General features: G+C 43.1%; 2 protein-coding genes across 7 annotated transcripts in view; both read left to right on the forward strand.

Annotated features, from left to right (window-relative positions):
• The window catches only part of LOC126937670 (40S ribosomal protein S20-like), a 1,038,442-nt gene that overhangs the window by 558,495 nt on the left and 458,788 nt on the right, over positions 1-21,159 (forward strand). The window lies entirely within an intron of this gene.
• SYK (spleen associated tyrosine kinase) overlaps positions 1-21,159 on the forward strand; it is a 94,511-nt gene that overhangs the window by 6,276 nt on the left and 67,076 nt on the right. The window contains exon 1 of one of the 4 annotated variants that reach the window (XM_050761268.1): positions 7,330-20,045. The exons of the other annotated variants lie outside the window; for them this stretch is intronic. The gene's annotated coding sequence lies outside the window, so the exon portion shown is untranslated. Of the gene's footprint in view, positions 1-7,329; positions 20,046-21,159 lie in introns of those variants that run through there. 4 annotated transcript variants of the gene reach the window in all.

Here is a 21,159-nt window from a genome sequence, read left to right on the forward strand (position 1 = left end):
AGTCACACTATGGGGGAGCAGTTGGAGCTCTAACCTCCCCTCTTTAGTCCTGTGCGTTCGTGTGTGTATGTGTGCATATCTTCAGAAGACATGATGGTGGGGTGTGTACGTCTTCTTAATACCTTTATCTCTCTGAAACTTTCTTTTTTATTAACAATATGTTGGGGTGCGGGGAGGTCTCCATATTCAGTGATTGTTGTATTTTTTATGACAGTCCAGAACAGGCATGTGGATTTGTTTTCTTGTTTTTGATATTATAAACAGTGCTGCAATGAATGCACTTTTACTTTTCATTCTTTCCCTCTCCTTTGCCATTTGCACTGTGTTTTCATGAAACCATCAGGTTAATCTTTATCTCAAGGAAGCCCTTCCTCCCTGTCCATCCTGTTCTTCAGCCCATCCACTTAATTTTTCTATGATTATTTTAGCAAGCAGGTGGCTAATTTCCAAGGAATGTAGTTACTTCTTTGGGATTTTTTTTAAGTGATGTATTAGGTTCCTGTGTATTTATTACTTGTTTGAGTGCACCATTACCCCTGTCTCCTGGGGCATCAGTTCATCTGCTTGCATGCTTTGTGCCTCTCTCTCCTGGTGTCAGCTTTCCTGATGTGCTGGGTATTTTTAGGTACCCTAGGCATTACTCTTTTTTTTTTTTTTTTTTTTTTTTTTTTTGAGACGGAGTTTCACTGGGTCGCCCAGGCTGGAGTGCAGTGGCGCGATCTCGGCTCACTGTAAGCTCCGCCTCCCGGGTTCACACCATTCTCCTACCTCAGCCTCCCCAGTAGCTGGGACTACAGGCGCCCGCCACCAGGCCTGGCTAATTTTTTGGGGTTTTTTTTGGTAGAGACGCAGTTTCATCGTGTTAGCCAGGATGGTCTTGATATCCTGGCCTCGTGATCCGCCCGCCTCGGACTCCCAAAGTGCTGGGATTACAGGCGTGAGCCACTGCACCCGGCCTAGGTGTTAGTCTTTTAAGGCTACATTCTTGTAGCCTGTCCCACATGAGACAGGAGGAGGGCAAGACCTGGATGTGCACAGGGTAGGATGGGCCCATAACTGGTCTGTGTGGTGTGTGGGTGGCAGGAACTCCCCATTCTTTGTGGATGTGGCCGTGCCTTCCCTATTCAAACGAAGCCACACACATGTATTTTCCTTCAAGGGGGCTTCTGCTGCTTTCTTGGAGCTGGGGAGCATCTACTCTGCCATTGTCCTCCCGCTCCTCCCTGTTCCTCCCTCAGGTCTCTGTCACTTCTAAGGCACTCCGCTCTTGGCCTTCTCCCACCTTGCACCCCCCACACTGCTGCCTGCTACACCCCCTTCAGTGTGAGCCTGTCTTGCTTCATGCCTTTCAAGGACAGCATTCATCGCCAAGCTACCCATGGAATATCTCCTCAGCTCCTCAGTGTGCTGTGACTTCATTTTCTGTAATATTGTTTTTCATGTTTCTTCCCCTTCTCTGCATTTATAGCTGTGCATATGCTTGAGGTGGAAGGCCACCACTTCCTTTCGGTTAGCAACGCCAATCAGCTGATGGTCATGGCTACGTGAAGGAACTCACAGTGAGGGCGAGGGGAAGAGCCTGGCTTGAGCAGGCTGCATCGCAGGCCTTGGCGTTAGGTTTCCCCAAATCACTGCCGGTGATCTTGTAGCTCCGTCATGAAGTCTGTCCTGCTTATTAGGACACTGAGAGTCCAAATTCATAGATTTCTTAGAAGCCTGTTTAAATATGCAGAGCATCTAATTCAACCCGATTAGAAACTGGCTCAGAAAGGTGAAGGGATTTGTCCAACCACTAAGTGATGCTGCTGGGATTAGAACTCTCAAAACGAGGTGTTTCTAATCCAGAGCCAGAATCCGTATCCACTACTCTAATAAGGCATAAAAGAGGATCTGCCATCCTGCATAAGTGATGGGCAGGTTTGGAGTCCTGTCAGCAGCTCAGGAAAGCTTGGAGAGGCAGAGGGAGGACACAGGCTCTGTCAGACGTGCCGATTTTACTCTTCACCAATGGTTACACAGAACTCGTTATGATCTTTGTGGCTTTTGCATTGAAAAGTTAAGCATATACAATAGGAATCAGACACAATCCCAAACCAATGAGAGGTTCAAGTGAGAACAGTGAAGCTTTTGTGCATGCCTTCCTTCCACAGAGATAAATTTACTATCCAGAGTGAACTAGAGCCTCGTGGGAAGTGAGCACTGAGCCCCTAGCAGTGAGTGTCTCTGTCCTTCCCACATCAGACCTCCATGTCTGTGGCTATCTCCCTACGGGCAGAACTGCTGCTCTCTGCCTGCGTTGCTGTCATGAGGGTTGGGAGGGGATGGGTGTGGACAGATCTCAGACCCATTTCCCTCCTGTTATGGAAACGTTTGTGAGGCAGGAGGGATTTCAATGATTTGGTCAAGGGAAAGCAGCTTGGCAGCTGGGGAGAAGGACTCATGCTAGAAAGAAGACAGAAAGGCAAGTATTTGCAAGGGATGATTTCTCCGAAGGAACCAGCAGTGTCTGCAAAGACTTCTGTGTAAGGTATTCCTCTTAGCTTATTTCTTCTAAGAAGACTCTGGAAGCTGTGTCAGTGTCTGTTATGGAGGAATGGAGTATCAGTCCGATCGGGTTTTCATAACATAGCACCGCGTACTGGACGGCTTGAACAGCCCAGTGTGTCGCCTCCCTACTCTGGGCCAAAGAGACTGAGGTCGGTGTCTTGGGGTGGCTCCTTCTGAGGGCTGGGTGGGAGAATGTGCTCCTGGTGTCTCCTTGGCTTGTGGGTGACCATCTCCAGTTCCACATGGCATGCTCCCTCTGTGCCTGTCTCTGGGTCCAGATCTCCTTTTCGTGTAAGGACACCAGTCACGTTGGAGCAGGGCTCACCCTAAGGACTTCAGTGTGGTGTGATCACTGCTGTAAAGACCCTGTCCTTAAATAAGGTCTCACTTAGAGGAGTTAGGGAGTTAGGACATCAACATTTGAATTTGCAGGGGACACAATTCAACCTGTAACAGATGGGTGAGTGAAGACTGGTACCTCCCCTTGCTGGCTTTTCTGTGATGCCAAGAGCACCAGGGAGTTCTCCAGATACAAAGATGAAGAGATGTCTAAGGCCCCCGAAATGTGCCTGCTGTATAGATGATTCCAGAACTCTGTCAGTGTGAACAGCAAACACAATTAAGCACATTAAAATACTTACAGTAAAGTGTTTCTTTCACTTTAGATGTGCAAAAACTTTAAAAAGAGAGAGAGACTTATGAGAAGAGAAGACTCGGAAGAAATGTAAGATAAAGGTGTTGAGGGAGACAGACTCCACAAGATTGCAAGGTGAAGCTGCTGTGGGGAGTAGAGCCCAAATACCACGCAGGCATGGGCCAAGGGAGGCTTTGCATACCACACAGGGGAGGCACAGGGCCATGGATGAATGGTCTTGGGAAAACTGCACATCGTTTGGAAAAAAACAAAACTTTGCTCATTATATCAAAATAAATTCCAAGCTGAACAAAGAATAAAAATATAGCATTGAAATAATAAAGCTATTAAGAGAAAACTTAGGTGAGTTTTAAAATAATTGTGAAGAGGCCTGTCTAAATGTTATAAAACGTATGAATTTATTAATCATACTCACCACAAGATTGATAAGTACGATTTCCTAGAATTTTAAGTAAATCCCCATAAGATGAAAACATATATAAATAAATGAAAAAATGGTAAGATATATTTAATTTCAATGCTTGTGATAAAGCATCAATAGCTTTAATATGCAGTGAGTTTTTTCAAATCAATAAGAAAAAAAATACAGGTGGGTGCTGACAGGGCCATTTGGTAATATCTTTTAAAATTTAAAACACAAGTGTTTTCACTGAATAATTTCACTTTTAGGAACCTATTACACATATAAATTGACAAAAGTGGAGAAATATATATGCATACTGTAATTCATTACAACATTTTATTTTGTAATAGCAAAAAAAAACCATTAAGGGAAGTGCAGTTGATTCATACGTTGCAATCCTGTGCAGTCTTCTAAAAAATGTGGAATTTATTTCGTTCACCAAATATAACAATGTCCAAGTTCTACTAGTGAAAAAGCAAGATGTGACATATCATTATATTTGTTTAAAAAACTCATGCTGGGTCAGATGCAGTGACTCACACCTATAATTCCAGCACTTTGGGAAGACGAGGTGGGCGGATTGCTGGAGCTCAGGAGTTTGAAACCAGCCTGGGCCACATGGCAAAACCCCACTTCTATGAAAAATACAAAAAAAAAAAAAAATTAGCCTGGAGTGATGGTGTGCGCCTGTAGTCGCAGCTACGTGGGGGGCTGAGGTGGGAGGATCGCATGAGTCCAAGAGGTCAAGGCTGCAGTGAGCCGAGATCATGCCACTGCACTCCAGCCTGGGTGACAGAGCAAGACTCTGTTTCAAGAATCATAATCATAATCATAATAAGTAAAAACTAAAAATCTCACACATGCACATAATAATTTAAGTGATATTGGATTGTTGTTTACTACTTATACATACATTTCTGCCTATACATATTCTGTCCAGTGTGTACACATGTGTATGTAAATATGTAGCGTGATCTGGAAGTTTAAGCACCAAATTAAGAACAGCAGTTTTGGGGGGAGGGGAATATAATTGGTTTAGAGAAAAAGGTGAAATCTACATTTTTATTCTGCCTACTTCAGTGTGCCTGCAGCATTTACAATGATCAGGATTGTGTATATTTTTCAGTTTAGAAAAATGATAATAAGAAGGTTTCCTTGGGGGGAAAGGGTGAGTAGAATGAGACCAGGAAGAGAAGTAACTTAGAAACACATCGTGCATCATGACTGCTGGCACCATTCTGTCCTCCAATGAAGAGTGAGGCTTCAAGAGGTTCAGCGGTTCACCCAAAGGTATACAGCCGTGGTCTCAAACATGCTTGCACCCTGCTGTCACTCAGGTCCTGAAGCCCAGACCACCTCCAATGACACTGGGGTGCTCTAGTGTGCAGCCTGCCTTCAGATGTTTCTTAAAGCCATTCTTACTCCACCCCACCCAGTGCAACAGCCAAGATTGAGGACCACCATTTGACAGCTAGTTCGTAGGATTTCATAGCACACAAACACATCTTTAAAGGCTGAGGAGGATGTCACCAAATTGGAATTTATTGGTATGCTGGGTGTATAGGCAGCTGTGTGTGCCTTTGACTGCAAAGACACTGGGCAGGCCAGAGTGGCCCCTCCCCATTTGATGTGTGTGTGTGTGTGTGTGTGTGTGTGTGTGTGTGTGTGTGATCAAGAGAGAGAGGGCTCGTGTTTTTCTGTTGCGAAGAGTCCTTTCCACAGGAACTTATATTCTCCTAAGGTATGCCATTCTGCAGAATTTTTGGAGGAAGGCTGTAGAGTGAGAATGTCAGTGCCTTCTCAGCATGCAGCTGTAAGCCTTGCAGGAGGTGAATGCACAGGAAATAATTCTCAGAGGAAGAATATGTGCACTGGTCAGATAGGAAAACTGACCTGTAACATTTTCTACACAAGATGATTTGAATGGTTTTCGTCTTTAAGATTTTTTTTTTAACATTATGCTTAGTCCACCGTGCTTTATTCTGTCAGACTATTTGTCATCTGCATGCTTTGTGTGAAACTTTTTTTTCTTGTGAGAAGGACGTAAGCAATTTCACTTCTGGTTGAGAACTTGGGCCATGGTTTCTTGGTGTCTGTGGCTTGGCTTCTGGGCCTCACTGGCTGCAGCTGATGGTGACCAGAAGGGCTGTTCTTGTGGGTCATTAGGGGATGGGCTGCTGCTGCTACCTCCCCACCCCAGCTGCCTCCATCAGCACTGTGCCATACTCGCCCAGGAGAGGCCCTGGAGTCATCGCCTGCCCCCGTGTTTACACTTTATAATAAAATCTCTAGAATTGTGCCTTTGACGTGTAAACGTCCAGTTCCAAGAAGTGGCTCTAAAGCCCTCTCTGAGGGCAGAGTGGTTGTCAGAAGCAGACCAGGCCCTGGGCTCTAGATTCCATCCTTCGCTTGAAACTTCTGGGGGCTGGTAGTACCCCATCTGCAAAATGAGGTTAAAAATACCTAGCCCTTGGGTTGCCATCAAGCTCAAAGATGCTCTATGCAAAGCACCAATCAGACTGGCTCACAAAGAATAGGCCTGCTGTCAAACGTTCATGGTTGAGTGCAGGATGTCAAGGATTAATAGCTACTGGTTACCAGGGAATTGAAGAGAGAGTTCTTTTATAAGCAAAAAGATTTTATGAGAGGGTCACAGAGACAGAGTGGCTCTTGCCCAACAGTATCGTAAGCAAATAAGCTGTGTCTAGATCCTAATCATGTGTGTAGGGCCCTGCTGGGTTTAATAAGCAACACATAGGGGGTGTGTTGTCCTCTACTCTCACATCCCCAGTCACTAGACAAGGTCACTCCCCCAGGGGGCATCTTACTCAGAAGCTCTAAGAGACTTTTTCGCATGACTTTGGCCTCTGCAGTTTTAAGATGTCCGGTTGGAGACCATGACATGGAGAGTTTGTTATACTCTCTTCCCAGCATGGCACCCTCTTTGCATATTGTGGGCACTCTTAAAGTTATTTCTCATATTTTAATATATCAGATATGACTTGGATACAGTCAACTAGATATTTAGAGAAAAATGTATCGCCCCCATTATCAAAAGAAAACCCAAAGCCTTCAAGTTTGGCCCAAGTAGAAGGAATTTCTGGAAGGGAGAATTGCCAGGACCACACAGTCTCTGGTCCTGGGGGTGTGTTTAGAAGATGCAGCTCATCGTGTCATCTGTCATCCCTGCTAAGGATGTTCAGTATGGGGCCACTAGCCACATGTGGCCGTTGACCGTTCAATTACTCAAAACCATTTAAAATAAATGTTAAATTTCATTTAAAATTTAAAATTCAGTTCTCAGTCACCTTGGCCATGTTTCAGGGACCAGTTGCCACACGTGGGTGGTAGGTCCGTGTCAGGCAGAGTAGAACAGGTATTTCCATTGTTGCAGCAAGGCCTGCCAGACACCAAGCTGCTCTCAGCCCATCCCCTGAGGAGTCCAGGAGGGACATGAACTTCCACCCACCTCTCCGCTTTCCCAGCTCTCAGTGCCACCCCTTGCCTAAGTGCATGGTAACACTCGCCACTATTTCATGTGTTGATAACCTGCAGCTCCCAGTTTTCTTAAGAGGATCTGACCCTGGGAACTGATGAGGGCAGCAGGAGTGCCCTCTCCTTTTACATGAGAACTTGAGTCTTGTCCATGGGGCTCTGGTCTGGCCCTTTCCATCCCCAAGGCTGTAACATTCTCCTGCTCAACACAACACACACCCACACACACACACACACACAAAATATTACTTCTCAGTCACCCAGGAACTGACATCGTTCCCAGCTATTTCCTTGCAGCAGTCCTCCAAACGGTAACACAGCCTTGGAGAAAGCTACGAAGTCACGTATCCTTGGGGTAAGCACTCTTGGTTCAGAATAATTTCTGAAAGAACAAACCAAGTTTTTGCTCAAGAGGGTCTTGAGGGACTGGAGAAAACCTTAGTGCTTGTTCCTTTCTCTTTGGTTAAAAAAAAATCCAACATAGTTTCCTTGAAACATCTGGAACCTGAGGTTTTGTCCATTTTGAAAAGAAGATATGGAGAGGGAATGTGTTTCTCACGAAGGCAAAACAAAAAAAAAATAAGATTTTAAGCAAGTGGCCCTTGTACGTTCAAGTCCAAGAAACAAGGCGTTTGTTTCTGGGAATGCCTTCCATTTGCTCATTTTGTAAGTACTCAAGGCGGGCTGAGAAGGGAGCATTCTGAGGCGCTCCAGTGAGCAGAGGAGGGGTCCTGCCACTGGCCCCCCGGCTCCAGCCTTGCCTCACTCCAGGCGCTGGGGCAGAGATGTGTGGCTGGCCTGTCTCTGGAGTTCCTGTGCTGCTTAATTTGAGTAGAGATAAAATGCCACAAGAGAAGTCGTTTTGAAGGGTTTGTGAATTATAGGACTTCCTTTCATGATTCAGCCTGACTCCAGGAAGTCAGTCACGTGCTGCCCTCCTAGGGGAGCCTCACCCCACCACCAGCACTCAGGCTCCACTTGCTGCAAAAGGTGCGATCAAGATGCTTCTTCCTGAATTATTATCTTAACAAAATTGATATGTCTAAAAATTGAGTTAACACTTTCATTCACTACAAATGTTTTTCGGAATGGTGCCTTTCATGTGACTTCCTTATAGTCCCACGTGAAACCGGGAATATGCTCAGCTCTGTGCTTGTTCCCCTCTGTTTGGGAGCCTGTGCGGCTGCTCACTTTGCAGTCAGCTCTGTTTGGATCAGTTTTGAACCCCAGAACCTTCCACATAGAGGTGATAATTCTAGATAATTCTAGAGCAACTGCTTCTCTATCCTGGCTGTGTGCTAGGCTCTCCAGAGAGCTTTACAAGAAATACCGATGCCTGGGCCCATCCCCCAGAGATTCTGAGTGTTAGGGCTGGGAAAAGAGCACCCTGTGTGATCCTAACCCCGCAGCTGAAATGCGGAGCCACTGTTCTCAGCTGGAGCTTTTCATTGTTGTTTTTGTTTATTTGTTTTGTTTGTGAATTGAGCTTACTAATGGAAGCAGGAGCTTGTTCTGCTTAGCGGTCATGAGAACCACCTAGGCAGCCCTTAGAATCTGGTTCACTGGGCTGTGCTGGGCTGGACATGGGCAGTTTTAGGACACATCTAGATGGAGTGATTTTGAAGCAGGTGTTTAGAAGACAGATAGCTGTGCTTCTGTTCTTCTGATTCTTGACAGAGACACCAGAACCTTCCACAGTCATTTCAGTCTAAGTCCTGAAATCGTTCACTGCCAGCCCTGAGCCTAGCTGGACTATGCCTCTGGTTGGACACATTTGCCATCTCTGAGAACTGTGTGGATGTAACTCTTCGGTCTTCTGGCTCGATGTGTTTCTAAGGAGAAGCTTGAGGCCCAGTAATATTTTTAAAGTTTTTGGATAAATTTAATCTTACGTAATTATGGGGTACACAGTGATGTTATATCTGTACAGTGTGGAAGGGTTGAATCAAGCCAATTAACACACCCATCATCATCAACACTTATCATTAATCCTCCTCTCTATCTGCAACTTTGTACTCTTTGACTGTCATCTCCTCATTCTCTCACTCCCTAGCCCCTGGTAACCACTATTTTGTTCTCTGTTTCTATGAGTTCAACCGTTTTAGATTCCAAATATGAGTGAGACCATGAGGTATTTGTTTTTCTGTGCCTGACTTATTTCGCTTTATGTAACTTTCTCCAGCTTCTTCTGTGTTATCACAAACAATAGAATTTCCTGCTTTTTCATGACTGAATAGTATTCCATTGTGTGTGCGCCACATTTTCCTTAGCCATTTATTCCTTGACGGACTTTTAAGTTGATTTTGTATCTTGGCTATTGTGAATAGTGCTGCAGTGAAGCATGGGAGTACAGATATCTTTTCAACATAAATTTGTAAACTTCCTTAAAATATTATGAGTTTTTTGTTGTTGGTGGTGGTGGTGGTGGTTTTTTTTGTTGTTGTTGCTTTTGTTTTTTTGCAATTTTTTGTTTTTGGCTCATCAGCTATCATTAGTGTTAGTATATTTTATGTGTGGCTCAGGACAATTCTTCTTCTTCCAGTGTGGTCCAGGAAAGCCAAAAGATTGCACACCCCTGCTCTAGAGGTTCCTGGATAATATGCTCTTTTAACCCCGGTAGATAAGACTTTTTTTATTTCTGGAAATTTTATAACTTTAAACATGTGTTCTACTCCTTTATTTTAATTATCTATTTCAGGGATATTACTTTTATATATTTTAGATCTCCTCTTTCTTTCTCAATTTTTCTGTTGAATTCCTGAAGTCTTTGTTAATTCCTATTTCATTTTTCTCAAGCTCCACAGATCCTGTCCCCCATGCTGCCTGCAGTGTTAATATCCATTCACTTCTCCCTGCTTGATATAATAGCCATCATTTCTTTTCTGGCCTTTTCCCCTGATCTCTGCCAGCTTATCGTTGTTGTCTTTTTTTTGCCTCTTCCTCTCTTTTGAGCTGTTATTTTAACCAAGTGATTATTCTGTTAAGTTCTTTGATTCCATATCCGTGTGTGGTCATGGGTTCATCTGCCTTTTGGGATATTTTTCCAGTGAATGTCCTTTGCCATTTGTTTCTCCTGTTGCTTCTCTTCTTTAATTTTTTCAGCATAATTGTACAAACCCAGGGTAGGATCCTCATCTTTGAAATAAATCGTGGAGGGGCCTTGGATATGTTCCAGCCGACCAGAATATTTCCTCCTTTCTCAATAATGTGTCTGTGTGTGTGTGAGAGAGAGAGAGACAGAGAGTGAGAGAGAGAGAATGAATTGGTTTAATATGTATTTCTCCCCAGTGAGGCTGCCAGCCATTCAGTCTCCTCTCTTCAGCACTCTAAGAAATGATTGACTTTCCGTTGCTGTGTATATCCTTCCACTCCGCAGGCCTTGTCTGAAGTCTACAGCAGCTGGTCCCCACTAAGGGTCTTCATAATCCCAGGGTGAACACAGCTGCATTGTGCTCTGCTTGCGGCATGTTATTGCTCAGGATCAGGAGTGCCCACTGGTTCCATTGTATTTCTCTTTCTGGTTCTTGTTGCAAGGTCGTTTCAGAGAGGAAGGGGCAGTGTCTCTGCCAACACCCAAGCAATCTGATATTTTGATGTTTATCTTACAGAGTGACTTAGAGCATGTGGCATCGAAATGAAACCAATGGTTAAAAATCAACAAATAAGCAGGAAACAACTTCAGAATGACCAAAAAAGTTCCTGGGGCACTCTCAGCTTCCGCCAGCCTCTCTGCTGGCCAACCAGGCCATTTCACTGGCTTTGATCTGTTCAGCACATTGAGTTATGGGGAGCCTCCCAAGTGTCAGGAGTGGGGTGAGGTAGCAGGGGCTGTCGCAGCAGCTGAGATGCTTCCCTGCACTCGACTTGTTTATGGTCAGATCGTAAGGAAGCATGGGAGCCCAGCATCAGGCCCCGGTCATGCGTAATCTCATTTATTCAGGACAGCAACCGTAAGGTTTTTCTTTGGGAAAAAAATTATAAAATACAGAAAAGTGCAGCACCATCCAAATTAATAAATGTTGCCATTTTACCCATTTATGCCTTTATTTTTTCTAAAAGAAGAACAGTCCAAATAAAGTAGAAGCTATAACCTTTTATGGATGGGGAAGTAGAGAGTAATCTGCTCAAGGCTGGCTAGCTGGTGAGCAGCAGGCCTGGCTCAGGCCCCTCTGGTGCCCCTTATTTAGGCTGCATGGCCTTCTCTGCCCTGCAGGAATTGTGCTGGCTCAGCTGTGCAGGTTGGTGACTGCAAATATCAACCCCTCTAACAGAAAACCAGGCAGATTTTTCTCATGCCATCAGCATGATTTTTGGTATATGTAAATAAAACCTATGTTTTTGAGAGTAGCAGGAAACATTTTGTTAGAAAACCAAATGAATACAGGGAGATATGACTATCAGGAGCTGAGACTGATACTATAATTTTTCAAGTACTAGTATCTGTGTATTGATTTTTACAGTAATTTGTACTTTCCCATCCAGCTTGTTTGTGACCACTGAGGCCCTTTGTGAACATCTTAGAAGTCACTCAAAATGGATAAAGAATGAATGTGAGTCACCCGTAGCAGTCTTACGTGAGATAATATATGATTGATCCTCAGTATTCATGGCTTCTGAATTTGTGAATTTGCCTACTTCCAATCGTTTATCTGTAATCCCCAAATCAATAACCATGATGCTTTCAAGGCCATGTGAGGTCATACACACAGTGTATTAGTTCATTTTCACACTGCTGATAAAGACATGCCCAAGACTGGGAAGAAAAAGAGGTTTAATTGGACTTACAGTTCCACATGGCTCGGGAGGCCTCAGAATCATGGCAGGAGGTGAAAGGCACTTCTTACATGGTGGCGGCAAGAGAAAATGAGGAAGAAGCAAAAGCGGAAACCCCTGATAAACCGATGAGATCTTGTGAGACTTAATCACTATCACAAGAATAGCGTGGAAAAGACTGGCTCCCATGATTCAATTACCCCCCTGCCCTGGGTCCCTCCCATAACATGTGGGAATTCTGGGAGGTACAATTCAAGTTGAGATTTGGGTGGGAACACAGCCAAACCGTATCACCCACACCTGGCCCCTTCAAATCTCATGTCCTCAAATTTCAAAACCAATCATGCCTTCCCAATAGTCCCCCAAAGCCTTAACTCATTTCAGCATTAACCCAAAAGTCCAAAGTCCAAAGTCCAAAGTCTCATCTGAGACAAGGCAAGTCCCTTCCACTTCTGAGCCTGTAAAATCAAAAGCAAGCTAGTTACTTCCTAGATACAGTGGGGGTACAGGTGTTGGGTAAATACACCCATTCCAACTGGGAGAAATTGGCCAAAACAAAGGGATTACAGGGCCAATGCAAGTCTGAAATCCAGCTGTGCAGTCAAATTTTAAGCTCCAAGATGATCTCCTTTGACTCCAGGTCACACATCCAGGTCACACTGATGCAAGAGATGGGTTCCCATGGTCTTGGGCAGCTCCATCCCTGTGGCTTTGCAGGGTACAGCTTCCCTCGTGGCTGCTTTCACAGGCTGGCATTGAGCATCTGCAGCTTTTCCAGGCACATGGTGCAAGGTGTCAGTGGATCTACCATTCTGAGGTCTGTAGGATGGTGACCCTCTACTCACAGCTCCACTAGGCAGTTCCCCAGTAGGGACTCTGTGTGGGGGCTCTGACCCCACATTTCCCTTCTGTGCTGCTCTAGCAGAGGTTGTCCATGAGGGCCCTGCCCCTGCAGCAAACTTTTGCCTAGGCATCCAGGCATTTTCATAACATCTTCTGAAGTCTAGGCAGAGGTTCCCAAACCTCAATTCTTGACTTCTGTGCACTCGCAGGCTCAATACCACGTGGAAGCTGCCAAGGCTTGGGGCTTTCACCCTCTGAAGCCACAGCCTGAGTTTCACATTGGCTCCTTTCAGCCACGGCTAGAGCAGCTGGGACACAGGGCACCAAGTCCCTAGGATGCACACGCATGAGGACCCTGGGCCCAGCCCATGAAACCACTTTTTCCTTCTGGGCCTTCAGGCCTGTGATGGGAGGGGCTGCTGTGAAGGTCTCTGACATGGCCTGGAGACATCTTCCCCGTGGTCTTGGGGATTAACATTAGGCTCAATGCTACTTATGCAAATTTCTGCAGATGGCTTGAATTTCTTCCCAGAAAATGGGTATTTATCTTCTGTTACATAGTCAGGCTGCAAATTTTCCAAACTTTTGTGCCCTGCTTTTTTTATAAAACTGAATGCCTTTAACAGTACCCAAGTCACCTCTCGAATGCTTTGCTGCTTAGAAATTTCTTCTGCCAGATACCCTAAATTATCTCTCTCAAGTTCAAAGTTTCACAGATCTTTAGGGCAGGGGCAAAATGCTGCCTATCTCTTTGCTAAAACATAACAAGAGTCACCTTTACTCCAGTTCCCAACAAGTTCCTCATCTCCATCTGAGACCACCTCAACCTGGACCTTATTGTTCATATCACTATCAGCATTTTTGTCAAAACCATTCAACAAGTCTCTAGGAGGTTCCAAACTTTCCCACATTTTCCTGTCTTCTTCTGAGCCCTCCAAACTGTTCCAGCCTCTGCCTGTTACCCAGTTCCAAAGTCGCTTCCACATTTTGGGGTGTCTTTTCAGCAACACCCCATTCTTCTGGTACCAATTTACTGTATTCATTTATTTTCAAACTGCTGATAAAGACATATCTAAGACTGGGAAGAAAAAGAGGTTTGATTGGACTTAAAGTTCCACATCGCTGGAGAGGCCTCAGAATCATGGAGGGGGGCGAAGGGCACTTCTTACATGGCAGCAGCAAGAGAAAATAAGGAAAAAGCAAAAGCAGAAACCCCTGATAAACTCATCAGATCTCATGAGACTTATTCACTACCATGAGAATAGCATGGGAAACACCGGCCCCAATGATTCAATTTCCTCCCCCTGGGTCCCTCCCACAACATGTGGGAATTCCGGGAGATACAATTCAAGTTGAGATTTGGGTAGGGACACAACCAAACCATATCACAGAGTGGCACAAAATTTTAGCCACATGCATTTTTCAGACACTCCAACTCCTCCTTTCACCTCATATTATAAGTAAGTGTCTTTTTCCTAGTCTACTTAGTGCCATATTTTTTGCATTTTTGTTCCTTTTTTCAAATTGTGGTGACTTTGCTGTTTAGAGTAGCCCCCATTGAAGTGCTATCTAGTGTCCCTAGGTGTAAGAAGGCTGTGCTGTGCCTTATAGAGAAAATATGTGGGTTAGAGAAGCCTCTGTCAGGTGTGAGTTATAGTTAGTGCTGTTGGCCATGAGTTCAATGGTAATGCATCAACAATAGATATGAAATAAGTTGCCTTTACACAGTAACACATAAAACAAGTGATGCATTAATCAGTTGATGAAAATATGGTGACCACAGGCTCTCAGGCACATAATCCCCGAGAAGCAATGGGCTACTACTTGCTAATTCAGTTTTGGGGGTAACTTTATGGAACATATAACCTGAAATAATGAGAATAAACTATATTTTACTTCTTTCTTTTACAAAGCAAGGAAGTAATTTTTTAAAGCAAGTTAAATTTGACTCTTTTTGTAAGAGATATGGTTATGAAATGGTTGACCTGTTTTATAATACAGAGAAAGTCTCTTAGCCTTACACTTTATATTAGTTAATTAAGTCAGCAGATTTTTATTGGGATGATGTGACTGGCACAGTTTTGGTACCAGAAGGGCATCAGCAAAAAAAGTCCAGAAGTAGACAGATCACAGCCTTCAGGATTAAAAGCAGTCTCATCAATGTGATATTTCTGTTTAAACTTAGTAGCAAGTCCAAAATAAGAATCTTCTAATTATCACACATTTTTCTTATGAAAGAATAATTTTTCATAGTCAATATTTCTAAAACATAATCAGTATCTTTCTCATTAGCAGAGACTGATTGTATGGCAGATGTACTTGCACCTGCAGAAGCTGGAGAAGGGTGATGATTTAGTGTAGTGCACACCCACCAGGCAGTCCTCCTGGCTCCCAATATTTAGGCCCACAGTATGAGCCTAGGTCATATTGGGCACAGGCTCACTCAGAGGCTATCAGGCAGAAATCTCTGCCTCACCACACAGCAGCTTCAAACATTGCCTTCAGTGGGAGTCTTACTTGCACCCCACACAGCTCAGGTACAAGGCCCTGAGGTCCACACCTGGAGCTGATTATCTCTTTGAATAACACCGTAGACAGAGCTACCAGAAAATAAAAGAAACTAAAAGGCATGATTAATACAAGCCTCACTAGGTTCTTAAGGTGAAGATCTGAGAAAGAGCTCCTCATGGCCCTGGCAGGGGAGGGGAAGAGTGGTAACTGTGAAATACACCTAGGCTTTCTCCATGACAAAGGTTACTCTCCAAGGGAAAACACTTTGCAAGGGCCTTGCCTCAGCTGGGAATTCCCAAGGAAATTCCTCAAGTTCCAGCACCCTCCTCACTTTATCACTTAAAGGACAAAAAACTCGTAGTCAACAGGGGTCAGGGCTTCAAGGAAATTGTTACAGAATGGTAAAAGGGTCGAATATCCAAGAAGTCATAACAATTCTAAATGTGTATGCACATAACAACAAAGCATCAAAATATGCAAGACTAACACTGATAAGACTGAAAAGAGAAATAGACAAATCCTGTCTTATAGTTAGAGATTTTAATCTCTTTCTCACAATAGTTGATAGACCAAATAGATAGGATTAAAATGACCTGAGCAGTACTGTCAACTTGATCTAATTGACATTTATAAAATATTCCATTCAACAACAGAAAAATGCACATTCTTCTCAAGCTCACATGGCATATTCACCAAGATAGAGCACATTCTTGGAAAACATGTTAACACATTTGAAAGAATAAACGTCATACCAATTATGTTCTCAGAACACAATAGAATTAAACTAGATATCAACAACAAAAAGATGGGGGTTTTAGGAAATTTCCCAAATACCTGGAAATTAAACAACAGACTTCTGTATAACCTATGTGTCAAAGAAGAAGTCTCCAAAATTAAAAAAAAATGTTTTGAAGTGAATAAAAATAAAAATATAATTTATCAAAAATTTTGGGATGTAGTAAAAGCAGTGCTTACAGAGATATTTATAGCACTAAGTGCACACATTAGGTAAAAAATATATAAAGCAAATTACTTGCGATTCTACTTTTAAGAAACTACAGAAAGAAGAGCAAATTAAGCCTAAACCAAGCAAAAGAAAATAAATAATTAAAGCAGAAATCATTGAAATTAAAAACAGGAAAACAGTAAAGTCAATAAAACAATGTTGGTTCTTTGAAATTATCAACCAAATTGATAAACCTTTAGCCAAGAAAAAAAGGAAAAACAACATAGAAGATGCAATTTACCAATATCAGAAATGAAGGAAAGGTCACCACTGTTGATCTAATAGATATAAAAATATGATAAAGGAAGATCATGAACAACTCTATACTCACAAATGTGGTAACTTAGGTGAAATAAACTAATGCTTGAATGACACAAACTACTAAAACTTACAGAAGAAATAGGTAGCCTGAATAGCCCTATGTCTTTAAAATTTAAATTAATATAACCTTTAAAACAGAAATCTTCAGACCCAGATGGGTCCACTGGTGAATTCTATCCAAACAGTTAAGAAAGAAAGAATACCAGTTTTCCATAATCTTTTCCAGAAAATAGAAATGGAGAAAACAGTTTCTAATTCATTTTATGAGTTCAGATTTCACCTAATACCAAAACCAGTTAAGGCATTACAAGAAAACTGCAAAGCAATATTACTTATACATATAAAAACCCTCAGTAAAATATTAGAAAATCAAACCCAACAATGTATAAAAAGATCTATGTGCCACAACCAAGCAGTGGAATTTATTCCAGGTAAGTGGAATTTATTCCGGGTAATGCAAAACAGGTTCAACATTTGAAAATAAATTAATGTGATCCATCACATCAATGGGCTAAAGAAGAAAAATCATATGACCATGTTAATAGAGGCAGAAAGGGCATTTGACGAAATCAAAACACTCTTTCATGGCAAAAAAAAATCTTAAACTAGGAATAGAGGGAAACTTTTGTAACTTGATAAAGAACATTAAGGAAAAAAAAAAAACCCTACAGGTAACATCATACTTAATGGTGAGAGACTGAACACTTTCCCTCTGATACTGAAAACAAGGTAAGACGGTCCTGTCTCACCACTTTGCTTCAACATCCTACTGGGAGCCCGAGCTAGTGCAAGAAAACAAAATAAAACTTATACAGATCAGAAAAGAAGAAATAAGACATCTTTATTCACAGATAATACACATGTCCATATGGAGAACTTCAAAGAATCCATAAAACAACTCTCATAACCAATAAGTGAGTTTGCAGGATGCTAGATGCTAGATCAATATACAAAAGTCAGTTGCTTTCCTATATGCGAGTAGTAAACTACTGAAATTTGAAATAAGAACAATTACTATTTATAATAGCACCAAAAAGACAAAAAACACAAAAAAATACTTAGGCATAAATCTAACAAAATATGTACAGGATCTGTATGCAGAAAACTACAAAATACTGATGGAAGAAATCAAAGAAGATGTAAATAAATGGAAAAGTAGTCCATGTTCATACATTGGAAGACTCAATGTTGTTAAAATGTTCATTCTGCCAAGCTTGATCTGTAGATTCAACCCAATCCCAATCAAAATCCCAACAAGCTGTTTTGTAGATAATGACAAAATGATTCTAAACTTTACTTGGGAAGGTAAAAGACCTAGAATACCCAACACAACACCCACTAAAAAAGGGACAAAGTTGGAGGACTCACACTACTCAATTTCAAGTCTTACTAAAAACAGATACAATTCCTGCCCTTATGGGACAAACAGACATTCATCAAAAATGCACATGCTAGAAAGTAAAGGTAAATTAAATTAAAACAGTGGTCAGTGGTACAAAGGGAAAGCATGTTGGTTTTGACGGTGGGGACAGGGACATGTTTATCCTGAGCTCAAAGGGTAGTCTGGACAGTGGGAGGATTTTTAGCAGAGAAAAGGGCCACAGCTTAGAACATGTGGGAAGGGAGCAAGGTGGGGGCACTGACAGCCAGGGCTACTCAAAAGAGATGTGGAGGGAAAGGATGTTATGTGGTTTTGGAGACAAGTGGGCATGTGTGGGAGGCTGAGAGGTGAGATAGGTGGGATTGGCAAGGGGTTGACTTTAAGCAGTGTAGAGAAGGGAGTGATCTAAGAGAATTTGGATTTTTATCTTCATAAATGGATGGAGCTCTTGGGCCAAAGTTCTCAAACTTGAGCTTTTGAAATACAGAACCTAGAGCTTCACCCCAGAGTTTCTACTTGGCAGGTCAGGGTGGAACCCTAAGAATTTTCATATCTTCCATGTTTCCTGGTGATGCTGACATTGCTCGTCCAGAGACACACATTGAGAACCCAGCTCCAGGGAACAAGAAGGAGCTCCAGGTTAGGCAGGAAGGACCCAAGCTTACATTTGGATGGGTTGACTATGAGTGCCTTTTTACCACCACCTGAAGATGGTAGCTAAGAGAAGAGGTGGGCTTCAAATATTGGCTCCACTACATACTGTGTGTTCTTCAGCAAGCCAGTTGACCCTCCTGAGCCTCGATGGCCAGGTCTGTGAATTGAGGATGACAATAGTATCTACCATTAGAGATGTTGTGCAGATCAGTTGATATCTGTTGAGTCAGGTACTCATGGAATAGCTGTTTTGCATTATCCTCATCACCTTATCATCATGGTCACTCTGGCCAGCACTAAAGACATATACCCAACCTCTCTGTGGCTGAAGTTTATCTTCTATAAAATGAGAACCTGTTTTTCATGAAGCTGTCATTTTCACCAGTTTGGGGTGCAGGTGCAGATTGCCTACTGTTGCGTTTCTGAACACTCCCCTCGCGAGGCTCCTAACCCCACCCCAGCAAACTCATCAACATGACTCCTTCCAGCTTCCACCGCTCTGGGGAGGATTCCTTTTTATCTTGCATTTCCAGTGATGTTTCACGGCCTTTTGTGGAGTGGACCCTGGCTGAGCTTCTGGCTCTTCTTGAGCGTGGGGGATATCTCAGACTGCAGTGGGAAATTCAAAAGCTGCTTGCTTCACAAAGTAAGGGAATGTTAGTAGATGCTTGAAAAGTACCCTGAGGGAGCTGGTCAGAGGTGCTCTGTAAAATTGCATCTGTTGCTAGCACCATGAGCAGCTGTCTGCCCAGGAGGCCTGGGAACAAGGACAGAGAGAGCTGGCACCCTTCCTTCCTCTGCCCTACACATTGGCCCTTCCGCCATTAAGACCATCTCCGCTTGACTTTTTCAGTCTTCTGGCTGGGAATTAGCATCTTGAGGTCTCCATTAAGATCTTTTCAAGGATGCTTTTCCTATTTGTTTCAATCTTCTGGTTGAATTTGATCCATGTTATGATGTCGGACTTTTTAAAAAACATAAAACAATCAGGAAAACGTTGCTATACCCATCCTAGCAATTCAAGACCAAGTTCATTTTGGTAAAAACACTTGGGAAAGGGCATTTCCAGGCTGGCTAATCATTAAATGGCACAGTCCTGTCCACTGACTCCCTCTTCAACTGGTGTGTGTTCTGGAGGGATCTATGTCTCAGAGCATTACTTCATTTTGAATGTGCAATTAAAAGAGGCCCCATGCTGCTGGGGATCTCACACTTCTGCTTTCTGGTTTGTTTTGCATGCTGACACTTTGAGGAAAAGCCCACTTCCCTAATTACAGACATCGTCCAGCAGCAGGAAGCACTCTGGCTTGTTGATGCCTGTCTTGTGCTTTCTCTCTGTTTCAGCTGTTTTCCTTTTAAGATACTCCTCTCAGATTTGTGCGCTTCTTCCCTTCCCACATTTTATACTGCCCAGCGCCTGGGATTCCAGACCTGCGTTTGAATCCAGGAGAGGGAGGTAGGTCAAATTTGTGGGAATCAGGCATATTTAGAAACCCTGACCTCAGGCTCTGCGTCTCTGTGGGTGTCTGTAGGAGGGATACTTAGCTTTCATGCCTGTGTCTGTGTTTCCTCTCCTTTGCCGCCAACATTCTCCCACTGAGCACATGTCCATCTTGAGCTGGAAGGTTTAGCGGTTTGCCATCTTGTCTTGCCTGCAGTTATGATGCAGCTAAACCATCTTTCTCTCCTTCCCATAACCTATGCCACTTTGCTTTAAGCATTGGGTATATTTATGTCTCAGGTTTATGAAAGACAATTATAAAATCTCAGGAGACCATCATAAGCCCTGTAATATCTTGCAGTCCTGAGTTACCCACAATTATTTTTTAACTGGCTAGGAAAAAGAATGCTAGTGATTTTTTAAAAATAGACATTCAGTAAATTCTGGATATTTCTTAATCCACGTTTACTGTGTCCTTTTTGCTTAAGTCAGGTGTTTTGGTTTCTCTGGCAGCTGCAGGGTCCCCATAAAGGTTATGCTAATGAGGTAGTGATAGAAAAGTAAAATAGAGCCTGAAAGCGGGAAACGTCAGCAAGGTACTAAGGCACAGACAGGAGATGTTAGGTCTGCCGGCTGTTGTCATTGCAGTCTGCTGTGGCCTCACCCCCAGGCCTTCACAGCTGATTAGGAAAGGGTCTTGGGATGGGTACCAGGGCAGGATCAAGGAAAGCCTGCGACTGTTCTGCCTTTCTCATCATCCATGTGTGGTTTGCCTAGATAAAAACAAGACAGTAAGATCTATCAGGCATATTCAACATGAGTTCTTTTGTCTAGCATCTTGTTAGTTGTTTGTATTTTTCCACAGAGAAGAGTGAGTGATGAGGTGGCCCTGGGACATAGTAGATGGTGCAGTTCACTGGGGAGACGTCCTTGGCCCCACTCAGGGTCAATATGGGCCCCAGACTGCTGGCTGCAACCCCACCCTGTCCTCTTCTGCTCAAAAGAGCATGCAAGGGACATTGCTAAGTGGCAACTGTGGTTGCAACCCAGCGTTCAGTTAATTATTCACAATGGCTAGCTCTCTTTTTAATTACCAATTGCATGTGCATTGCGTGTGCGTCCCTTCCCC

The sequence above is a fragment of the Macaca thibetana genome, chromosome 15 (genome assembly GCF_024542745.1).
Source record: "Macaca thibetana thibetana isolate TM-01 chromosome 15, ASM2454274v1, whole genome shotgun sequence".
In the NCBI taxonomy this organism is placed as follows: domain Eukaryota; kingdom Metazoa; phylum Chordata; class Mammalia; order Primates; family Cercopithecidae; genus Macaca; species Macaca thibetana.